The following is an 11,573-nucleotide window of genomic DNA, read 5'->3' on the forward strand; positions in this document are numbered from 1 at the left end:
CCTCTGCCTATCCAACTCCATGACTCTGAGTACAACTGGTCTGCTGATGATTCCCACTGTTGCATCTTTGCTGAAACCCTAGCTAGAGTATCCGAAATGCTTACCCCCATATCCACTGGATAGGCATCTGGGCACTAACACAGCCAGAGCAAACTCAATTCCTTCCTTCCTTCTTCCTGCTTTCAAGGTTTTGTATGGGATTACTCTTGTCTGGTTTTGGTATCAGGGCTATGTTGATTCGCAAAACAAATTAGGAGGCTTTATTACTATACTCTCTGAAGTAAAGTGAAAACTCTATGTGGGCAGGACTTTTTTTACTTACTGCTGTATCCCTGGCACCTAAAATATAAAACAAGCTTAATGAATTTTCATTGACATTTTCTCAAATCTGACTTGGTGCTATCTTCTACAAGTTTCTTTTTTCCTTGACCATATTTTCAGTTATTTCTATGATCACCAGTTTTCTTTTGTTGTGAAATTTTTGTGTCTTTTTAAGTGAATTTGATTAAACATATTTTCCTAAAAATTACAGTCTATCCTCGTGTATTTGTGAATTCACCTACTCACTAAAATTTTTTTGTGACCTCAAAATAAATTCTCATGGTTCTTTCGGGGTCCTGCATGGACATGCAGAGAGTGGTGAAGTTTGTCACCCGACACACACATTCCCAGCTGAAGTTGAGCAGAAATGTCTTTTGGGTTCGGCTCTCATATGGTAGACTATTGTCCCATTTGCAGTATACCTAGTGCCACTTTTTTTGCAGTTTTATCTTTTTTTGGTGATTTTGCTGTTTAAAATGGCCTCCGAGCACAGTGCTGAATTGCTTGTCCTAAGCACAAGAAGGCTGGAATGTCCATAACAGTGCAAATACTTGTATTAGAGCAGGCGTGAGTTATATGAGTCATTGGTGGTGAGGTCAATGTTAATGAATCAACAATATGTTTAAATAAGGTGCCTTTGAACAGAAACATACATAAAGCAAGATCATGTATCAATCCATTGATGAAAATGTAGGGACCAGCCACTCACAGTATAACCTAACACTGTATTTCTCCTTGGAGCAATAATTCAGTATTCACTAATTCAGTGTGTGCATTGACTTTACAAAACATAACCTTGTGAATAATGATTAACTGTAATTGATTCATTCAGCCTTTCAAATTTGTCAGCATACCAATATACATAGCTTCTCATAATCTTTACGTGTCCGTCCCCAATGTCTGGTTCTTTTAAACTTTTATTTGTTCTTTTCTCTTTTGTTCTTGATCAGGCTTTCAAAAGTTTTGCTAGTTTATTGCTCTTTTTTTTTTTTTAAAGATTTATTTATTTATTTATTTCTCTCCCCTCCCCCCGCCCCAGTTGTCTGTTCTCTGTGTCTAATTGTTGCATGTTCTTCTTTGTCTGCTTCTGTTGTTGTCAACAGCACAGGAATCTGTGTTTCTTTTTGTTGTGTCATCTTGTTGTGTCAGCTCTCTGTGTGTGTGCGCCACTCCTGGGCAGGCTGCACTTTCTTTTGCGCTGGGCAGCTCTCCTTACGGGGTGCACTCCTTGCGCATGGGACTCCCCTTCATGGGGGACAACCCTGCATGGCAGGGCACTCCTTGCGCGCATCAGCACTGTGCGTGGGCCAGCTCCACACGGGTCAAGGAGGCCCGGGGTTTGAACCGCAGACCTCCCATGTGGTAGGCGGACGCCCTATCCACTGGGCAAAGTCCACTTCCCTATTGCTCTTTTTAATGAAACAGCTTTTGGGTTTATTGCTCAAGAGCACTTTTAAAATTTCTTATTTCAGATAAAAAAGAAATTAAAGAAATAAGTTTTTTAAGTATTACTTAAGTTGAATGCTTGGTTGATTTATATACCAGTCTTCCAGGTTTTATAATAATAAGACTTAATATTTCCCACTAAATAGTAATTTGATTACATCCCACAAGTTTTTATATACAGAATTCTCATTTTTTTAACCTCTAAATATTCTATAATTGCATTTCCCTTAAAGTCATTCAAAAATGTTCCCAAGTTTCCTGATGTTCTGATGCCAGCATTTTCCTTTTACCATCCTACCCTTTTCTGGTACCAGCCTTCAGGAGAGTCCCCAGTGATATTCCCCTTATAGTATTCAATCCATATATAATTTTTTTTCCTTTTTTTCTTTTTTACATGCAAGTTTTAAAAAATCATATAATATGTTACACAATATATTTGGTTCATGGTAATGCAATCATATAGTATTTGTCTTTTTGCATCTGGCTTGCTTTGCTTCGCATAATATCCTCCAGGTTCATCCATGTTGTCATACTCTTTACGACTTCATTTCTGCTTACAGCTGCGTAATATTCCACAGTTTGTTTATCCATTCATCAGATGATGGAAACTTTGGCAATCATGAATAATGCAGCTCTGAACATGGGTCTGCAGATGTCTGTGTCACTGCTTTCAGTTCTTCTGAATATATACCCAGTAGTGGTGTTGCAGGGTCATGAGGCAAGTCTATATTCAATTTCTTTAGGAACTGCCAGAGAGTCCTCCACAGTGGCTGTACCACTCTGCATTCCCACCAACAGTGAACAAGTGCTCCTATCTCTTCACATCCTCTCCTATATTTGTAGTTCTCTGTCTTTTTCATAGTGGCCATTCTGTTAGGTGTGAAATGATCTCATTATAGTTTCGATTTGCATTTCTCTAATCATTAGCGATGCTGAGCATTTCTTCATGTATTGTTTTTGTTTGTTTGTTTTCGCCATTTGTCTTTCTTCTTTGGAAAAATGTCTTCAAGTCTCTTGCCTATTTTTTAATTGGGTCATTTGTCTTTTTTTGTTGAGTTGTAACATCTCTTAATATATCATGGATATTAAACCCTTATCGGACATGTGATTTCCAAATATTTTCTCCCATTGAGTGGGCTGCCTTTTCACCCTTTTGACAAAGTCCTGTGAGGTGCAAAAGTGTTTAATTTTGAGGAGGTCCTATTTATCTATTTTTTCTTTTGTTGTGTGTGCTTTGGTATAAGATCCAAGAAACCACCACCTACCACGAGGTCTTGAAGATGGTTCCCTAGATTTTCTCCTGGTAGTTTTATGGTCTTGGTTTTTATATTTAGGTCTTTGATCCATTTGAGTTGATTCTTGAATATGGAGTGAGCTAGGGGTCCTCTTGCATTCTTCTGGTTATAGATATGCAGTTCTCCCAGCACCATTTATTGAAGAAACTGTTTGTTCCATTAACATGGACTTGGTAGGTTTGTCAAAAACCAGTAGACCTTATAGGTGAAGGTTTATTTCTGGATTCTCAATTCTATTCCACTGATCGATGTATCTATCTTTATGCCAGTGCCATGCCGTTTTGACCACTAGCAGCTTTGTAATATGTTTCAAGGTAAGGCAGTGAAATTCCTCCCATACTGCTCTTCTTTTTTAGAATACTTTTGGCTATTCTGGTGCACTTTCCCTTCCAAATGAATTTGGTAATTGCCTTTTATAATTCTGTAAAGTAGGCTATTGAAATTTTGACTGATATTGCATTGAATCTATAAATCAGTTTGGGTAAGATTGACATCTTCATGATATTTATTCTTCCAGTCCATGAACACGGAATGTTTTTTCATTTGTTTAGATCTTTTTCTGTTTCTTTTAGCATTGTTTTGTAGATTCCTGCATATAGGTCCTGTACTTCTTTGGTTAAATTAATTCCTAGGTATTTGAGTCTTTTTGTTGCTATTGTAAATGGAATTTTCCCCCTGATTTCCTCCTCAGATTGTTCAGTACTAGTGTGCAAAAACATTACTGATTTTTGTGTGTTGATCTTGTATCCTACACTTTGCTGAATTCATTTATTAGCTCAAGTGGCTTTGTCATGGATACTTCAGAATTTTCTAAATATAGGATTATGTCATCCTCAAACAGTGAGAGTGTTACTTCTAACTTTCTTATTTGGATGCCTTTAATTTTTTTTCTTCTCTAATTGCCCTAGCTAGAACGTCTAGTACAGTTTTGAATAACAATGGTGACAGTGGGCATCCTTGTCTAGCTCTGGATCTTAGAGGGAAAGCTTTCAACTTTTCCCCATTGACTACAATGTTGGCTGTGGGTTTTTCATATATGCCTTTTTTCTGATTGAGGAATTTTCCTCTATTCCTATCTTTTAAAGTGTTTTTATCAAAAAAGGATGCTGGATCACATACAGGGGAAACTCGATAAGATTAAGTACAGACCACTTATCAGAAATCATGGAGGAGAGAAGAAAGTGGTATGATGTGTTTAAGGTACTGAGAGAGAAAAACTGCCAGTCAAGAACTCTGTATCCGGCAAAGCTGTCCTTCAAAAATGAGTGTGAGTTCAAAAACTTCACAGACAAACAAAAACTGATAGAATATGTTACCCAAAGATCAGATTTGCAAGAGATACTAAAGGGGGTGCTGCAGCCTAAAGGAAAAAACAAGGGTGAGAGATTTGGAGAAGAGTTTAGAAGTGAAGATTATTAGGAAGGGTAAACTAAAGGATAAGAAGACAGACATTAGAACAATATGACAACAGAGAGCCAAAGGACAAAATGAATGAAGCAATTTGAAGTTTTCAAGTAGCCCTTCACATCTGTCCAATGAACCATGAAATATGGAAAGAAGACCTTTCTTGGCAAGAACAGCCCAGGAGCAGCAGAAAGTGGCACAGAGGATTAAAAAGAATGGATAATCAGCAGAAATAACAGATCTCTCACCAAGTCAATTCCTAACTATGACTTTGCTGTTTGTGCAGCTATTGCTGAGAAACCAAAGACAGCTTCAACAAATAAAACAATGGTTATTGTGTCTGCTTCTAGGACCGTAGAGACTGTAACTGAGAAGGAAGATGGTGCTCCAAAACCAGATGGCTCTCTTTCATCAAAGCCCAATGAAGGAAAATGCATAGCATGAATTACTTAAATCTGTCTTTTTTGATTATCATTTAAAGTGTCAGACACAGGGACATGTATTCTGGAGAAACGGGGCAAACCTCCTCTTCGTAAGATAAATTTTTCAGATGAAGCATATAAATCTAAATGGTAGCATTATTGGACAGTACTTGGACTATGCTTTGATAAATTACGGTTTATACTTAAGATTAGAATTCTGAGCAAAATGTTTTTGATGTATAAATTTAATCCAAATATATGAATGGATACATTTTAAAGATACAACTTGAAAAGAAAATTCTTGAATAGTAAATAACTTGGTCAGTGTTATTAAAATATTGACTCATTGACTTTTGTTTTATTTTTTATTTTTTATTTTTTTAAAGATTATTTATTTATTTAATTTCCCCCCCTCCCCTGGTTGTCTGTTCTTGGTGTCTATTTGCTGCGTCTTGTTTCTTTGTCCGCTTCTCTTGTCGTCAGCGGCACGGGAAGTGTGGGCGGCGCCATTCCTTGGCAGGCTGCTCCCTCCTTCGCGCTGGGCGGCTCTCCTTACGGGCGCACTCCTTGCGCGTGGGGCTCCCCTACGCGGGGGACACCCCTGCGTGGCACGGCACTCCTTGCGCGCATCAGCACTGCGCATGGGCCAGCTGCACACGGGTCAAGGAGGCCCGGGGCTTGAACCGCGGACCTCCCATGTGGTAGACGGACGCCCTAACCACTGGGCCAAAGTCCGTTTCCCTGACTTTTGTTTTATGATAAAGGAAATAAGTGATTACTTTCTCTCCTAGAAGTTTAACTGGTTACTATTCACTCTGTTTTCCTTGCATCTGTAGAGTAAGTTTGTCACAAGGCTTAAATATTTTTAATATTCATTTTATTTTATTTTTTAAAGATTTAAAAAAATTTTTCTCCCTTTGCCCCCTACCCACCCCAGTTGTCTGTTCTCTGTGTCCATTTGCTGTGTGTTCTTCTGTGACCATTTCTACCCTTATCAGTGGCACTGGGAATCTGTGTTTCTTTTTGTTGTGTCATCTTGTTGTCAGCTCTCCACGTGTGCGGCGCCATTCTTGGGCAGGCTGCACTTTCTTTCACACTGGGTGGCTCTCCTTACAGGGCGCACTCCTTGCATGTGGGGCTCCCTGATGCGGGGGACACCCCTGTGTGGCAGGGCACTCCTTGCGTGCATCAGCACTGCGCATGGGCCAGCTCCACATGGGTCAAGGAGGCCTGGGGTTTGAACCGTGGACCTCCCATGTGGTAGGCAGATCCCCTATCCAATGGGCCAAGTCTGCTTCCCTTAATATTCATTTTAATTCAAAGTTGTGGTTTTGTTAAATGTGGAATCTTTGAAAGTTCAGCCAAAAATGCATTCAAATGTGGACATTTTGAAGTTTCTCTAAATTCTGATTTGTGCTTAAGGTTTTGGCTTTAAAGACGTTACAACAGGGAAAAACGGATATGGCTCAACAAATTGGGCTCCCGTCTACCATACAGGAGGTCCAGGGTTTGAACAGGGCCTCCTGGTGAGGACAAGCTGGCCCACATGGTGAGCTGGCCCATGCAGAATGCCGGCCCATGCAGGAATGCCACCCCACGCAGGAGTGCCACCCTGTGTGGGAGTGCCGCCCAGCACGGGAAAGCTGCCCTGTGCAGGAATGCCAGCCAATGCAGAGAGCTGGCGCAGCAAGATGACACAACAAGAGACACAGAGGAAAGAAAATAAGAAAACATAGCAGAACAGGGCGCTGAGGTGGTGTAAGAGAGTAATCGCCTCTCTCCCACTCCAGAAGATCCCGGGATCAGTTCCTAGAGCCACCTAATGAGAAGACAAACAGACACAGCAAGAACACACAGTGAATGGACACAGAGAGCAGACAATGGAGGGAGGGGGGATAAATAAATAAATAAATAGAGAAATAAATAAGTCTTTGGGGGAAAAAAGAAGTTATAACAATGGTAGTTACCTACTTCAGTATTTGTTAGATGTGTAAAGCACTAATAAATGTCACAATGATGTTTTTATTTTTTAAGTAGGTTAATCCTTACCACAAGTGAGTCATTTTTTTAAATGTGCATTTTTTTAATGAGCAGATTTTACAGATACATCATAATAATTTGTACTGCTACATTTTAAAAAATAGGGGATGATGTGAGGGGAGCAGTACATAGGAATCCCTCATACTTTCAATATAACTTTTCTGTAATCTAAAGTCTCTTTAAAAATAAAATTTATCATGTATTTTTAAAAAATGGATGCTGGATTTTGTCGAATGCCTTTCTGTGACAATTGAGATGATGGTGTGTTTTTTTTCCTTCACTTTGTTAATGTGGTGCATTATGTTGATTGATTTTCTTTTTTTTTTAAAGATTTATTTATTTATTTATTTCTCTCCCCTCCCCCCACCCCAGTTGTCTCTTCTCTGTGTCTATTTGCTGCGTGTTCTTCTTTGTCCACTTCTGTTGTTGTCAGCGGCACCGGGAATCTGTGTTTCTTTTTGCTGCATCATCTTGTTGTGTCAGCTCTCCGTGTGTGCGGCGCCATTCCTGGGCAGGCTGCACTTTCTTTCACACTGGGCAGCTCCCCTTACAGGGTGCACTCCCTGCACGTGGGGCTCCCCTATGTGGGGGGCACCCCTGCGTGGCAGGGCACTCCTTGAGCGCATCTGCACTGCGCATGGGCCAGCTCCACACGGGTCAAGAAGGCCCAGGGTTTGAACCTTGGACCTCCCATGTGGTAGACGGATGCCCTAACCACTGGGTCAAGTCCACTTCCCTTGATTGATTTTCTTATATTGAACCAGCCTTGCATACAAGGAATAAATCCCACGTGGTCATGATATAGAAGTCTTTTGATATGCTGCTGGATTCAATTTGCAAGTATTTTGTTGAAAATTTTTGCATCTATGTTCATTAGAGAGATTGATCTTTAATTTTCTTTTCTTGTAGTGTCTTTATCTGGCTTTGGTATTAGGGTGATGTTGGATTCATAAAATATGTTGGGTAATTTTTCCTCCTCTTCAATTTTTTGAAAGAGTTTAAACAGGATTGGTGTTAATTCTTTTCTAAATGCTTGGTAGAATTCACCTGTGAAGCCTTCTGTTCCTAGACATTTCTTCACTGGGAGATTTTTATGATGAATTCAATCTCTTGAAATGTGATTGGTTTGTTATTTCTTACAGAGTAAGTGTAGGTTGTGCATTTCTAGGAATTTGTCCATTTCTTCTAGGTTGTCTAGTTTGTTGGCACACAGTTTCTCATAATATCCTCTTATGATCCTTTTTATTTCTGTGGGGTCAGTTGTAACTCTACACCCCCCCCCCTTCATTTCTCATTGTATTTATTTGTATCTTCTCTCATTTTTTCTTTGTTAGTGTAATTAGGGGGTTGTCAATTTTATCGATCTTCCAAAGAATCAACTTTTGGGTTTTTAAAATTTTCTCTATTTTTTTTTCTCAATTTCATTTATTTCTGCTCTAATCTTTACTATGTTTTTCCTTCTGCTTGCTTTGGGATTGATTTGTGGTTTCTTTTTCTTTTTCTGGTTTCTTTTTCTGGTTTCCCTAGATTTTTCAGTTAAATTTTTGAGTGTAGCTTTCTTCTTTTTTTAATACAGGTGTTTAGGGCTATAAATTTCCCTCTCAAGACTACTTTCTCTATATCCCATAAGTTTTGATAAGTTGTGCTCTCATTTTCATTTGTCTCAATATATTTACTGATTTCACTTGCAATTTCTTCTTTGATCCACTGATTATTTAGGAATGTGTTGTTCAGCCGCCACACATTTGTGAATTTACTTTTTTCCTGTCTGTTATTGATTTGAGTTTCATTTCATTGTTCTCTGAGAGGGTGCTCTGTAAAATTTCAATCTTTTCATATTTTTTTAGAGCAGCATTGTGCCCTAACACGTGATCTATCCTGGAGAAAGATCCATGGGCACTTGAGAAGAATGTATAACCCGCTGTGTTTGGATGAAGCATTCTCTGTATGTCTGTTAGGTCTTACATGTTTATCCTATTGTTCAGGTTCTCGTTTCCTTTCCAATCTTCTGTCTAGTTGTTCTAAAGATGTGAGTAAGGTGTTGAACTCTCCAATGATTATTATAGAGATGTGTATTTCTCCCTTCAGTTTTGCTAGAGTTTGTCTCATGTATTTTGGGGCACCCTGGTTAGATGCATAGATATTTGTGACTGTTATATCTTCCTGGTGGATTGTCCCTTTTGTTAATATATAATGGCCTCCTGTATCTCCTATAACTTTTTTGCATTTAAAGTCTTCCCTTGTTTGGTTACTATTTGGGTGGAGTATCATTTTCCAACCTTTCACTTTAAGTCTTTTTGTATCCCTGGGTCTAAGGTGACTTTCTTGTAAGCAGCATATGGATGGCTCATATTTTTTCATCCATTCTGTCAGCCTGTATCTTTTGACTGGAGAATTTAATCCATTCATCTTCAATGATAATACTGTAAATGCATTATTTGCTTCCACCATTTTATTCTTCGGTTTTCATATGTCATATCATATTTTTTCTGTCTTTTCACTCTTTGGTTAACCTTTCTCTATTCTTTTTTCTATAATCTCCTCCAGACCTCTATCTCCTGTCTTTTTATTTCAGGTTCTAAGATTCCTTTAATATTTTTCTGCAAAGGTGGAATCTTTTTGCAAACTCTCTTAGTTTCTGTTTGTGAAAATTTTATACTCACCTTCATATTTGAAGAACAATTATGCTGGATAGAGATTTTTTTTTTTCAATATCCTAATTGTGTCATCCCACTGTCTTCTCACCTCCGTGGTTTCTGAAGGAAATCCATGCTAAGTCCCACTGGACATCCTTTGTATATGATGATTTGCTTTTCCCTTGCTGCTCTGAGAATTTTCTATTTATCTTAGACATTTGACATTCTGATAGTATGTGTCTTAGAGTAGGTCTATTAGGATTTATTTGGACTGGTATATAGTGCACTTCTTGGACATGTAAGTTCATTTCTTTCATGAGAGCTGGGAAATTTTCAGCTATTATTTTCTCAAATACTCTTTCTGGCTCTTTTCTCTCCTCTTCTCCTTCTGGAACTCCCATGACACATATGTTGTTGTGTTTTGTGTTGTCATTCAACTCTCTGACCCTCTGCTCAATTTTTTCCTTTCTTTCTTCAATGTCAGTTGTTCTGCCTTCTGTACACTTATTCTTTCTTCTATCATTTTGAGTCTGCTGTTTTATGCTTCTGTATTAGTCAGCCAAAGGGGTGCTGATGCAAAACACCGGTATTTATTTGGGGTAGAAGCTTACAGTTACCAGGCTATAACACATAAGTTACTTAGTTCAACAAAGTCTGTTGCCAAGTGTTGGAGCAAGATGGCTGCTGATGTCTTCAAGGGCTCAGGATTCCTGGGTTCCTCTCTTCCTGGGACTCATTTCTCTCCGGGCTTAGCTGCTCTGCTTTCTCCACTAGGGCAGCTGTAGAATATCAGGCAAAATGCTTATCTTTCTTCCTGAGGCCTCTGCCTGTGTTTAAGGGAGGTTTCTGTCCTTCCTCGTGTATCTGCTTCTCTCTGTGTTTCTTCCCAGGCTCCAGGATCAAACCTCCAACCTCCCTTCTCTGCAGTCTGGTTTCTACTGACATGGTTCAATCAAACTTCCAATCATTATTTAATCAAGTAAAAGTGAAATCTCTGTATCCAATATAATCTAATATGCCCAGAGGAACAAATCAATTTACAAACATAATCCATTTTCTATTTTCTGGAATTCATAAACAATATCAAACTGCTACAGCCTCTAATGTCTTTTTGCTCTCACCTATTGTGTCTTTCATTTCCACGAGCTCTGTTGCTTTTCTGTCCAATGCTCACTCAATGTCTTCTCATTTTTATTTATTTATTTTATTTTATTTTATTTTTTATTTTTGCTCAATGTCTTCTTGATGTCATTCATCTCTTTAACTAGATTGTCTTTCATTTCATTAATTTGATTTTGGAAATTTGTGTGCATCTTGCTAATTAGCTCTCTCAAGTCCTGCGTCTCTTCTGGGGGTTTGATATATTCCTTTTCTTGGGCCATGTCTTCTATTTTCTTATTCAGGCTTGTAATTTTTTGCTGATGTCTAGGCATCTGATTAGGATGTACTCTACTGAGATGCTCAATTTCTTTCTTTTTTGTAGGGATTTAGTGGTGGGAGGCTATGTGTTGCCACTGCTCTTTGATTTTTGGCTCAACCTGAATCATTAGGATTTTCCCTGCTAGTTACTCAAAACTGGGTTCTGGACCCAGTAATTGGTTGCAGATCTGCTCCCTAAGGCCTTGGGGAAGGACGCTATAAAGGCAGGGAAAAGCCTCCCTTACTTAATTTTCTCACGTGCACTTCCTTGGTCTGCCAGCAGATGGTGATTTTTGGCAGCTCTTAGTTCAATGCCTGGTTGAAGCATATTTGTTTCAACACAGAGGGATCAATGTGATAGAGCCTCCTACCTGGACGCCCTTGCAATTCAAACTTTCTCAGAGACAGTTCTCTAGGCTTCTCTGGCAGCCTCCTCCCTTTTCCCAGGTAGGAACTATTTCCACTCCCCTCTGAATCCTCAACAATCCCTCTGGTTCCCAAAGCAAACAACTGCCATATCCCACCCCTCTGGCCTGGAAGGGCTCTTGGGTCACAGCAGAACAAATTTGTAAGTCAAAAGCTGAGTCAGC

The sequence above is a fragment of the Dasypus novemcinctus genome, chromosome 5 (assembly GCF_030445035.2).
Source record: "Dasypus novemcinctus isolate mDasNov1 chromosome 5, mDasNov1.1.hap2, whole genome shotgun sequence".
Classification (NCBI taxonomy): Eukaryota; Metazoa; Chordata; class Mammalia; order Cingulata; family Dasypodidae; genus Dasypus; species Dasypus novemcinctus.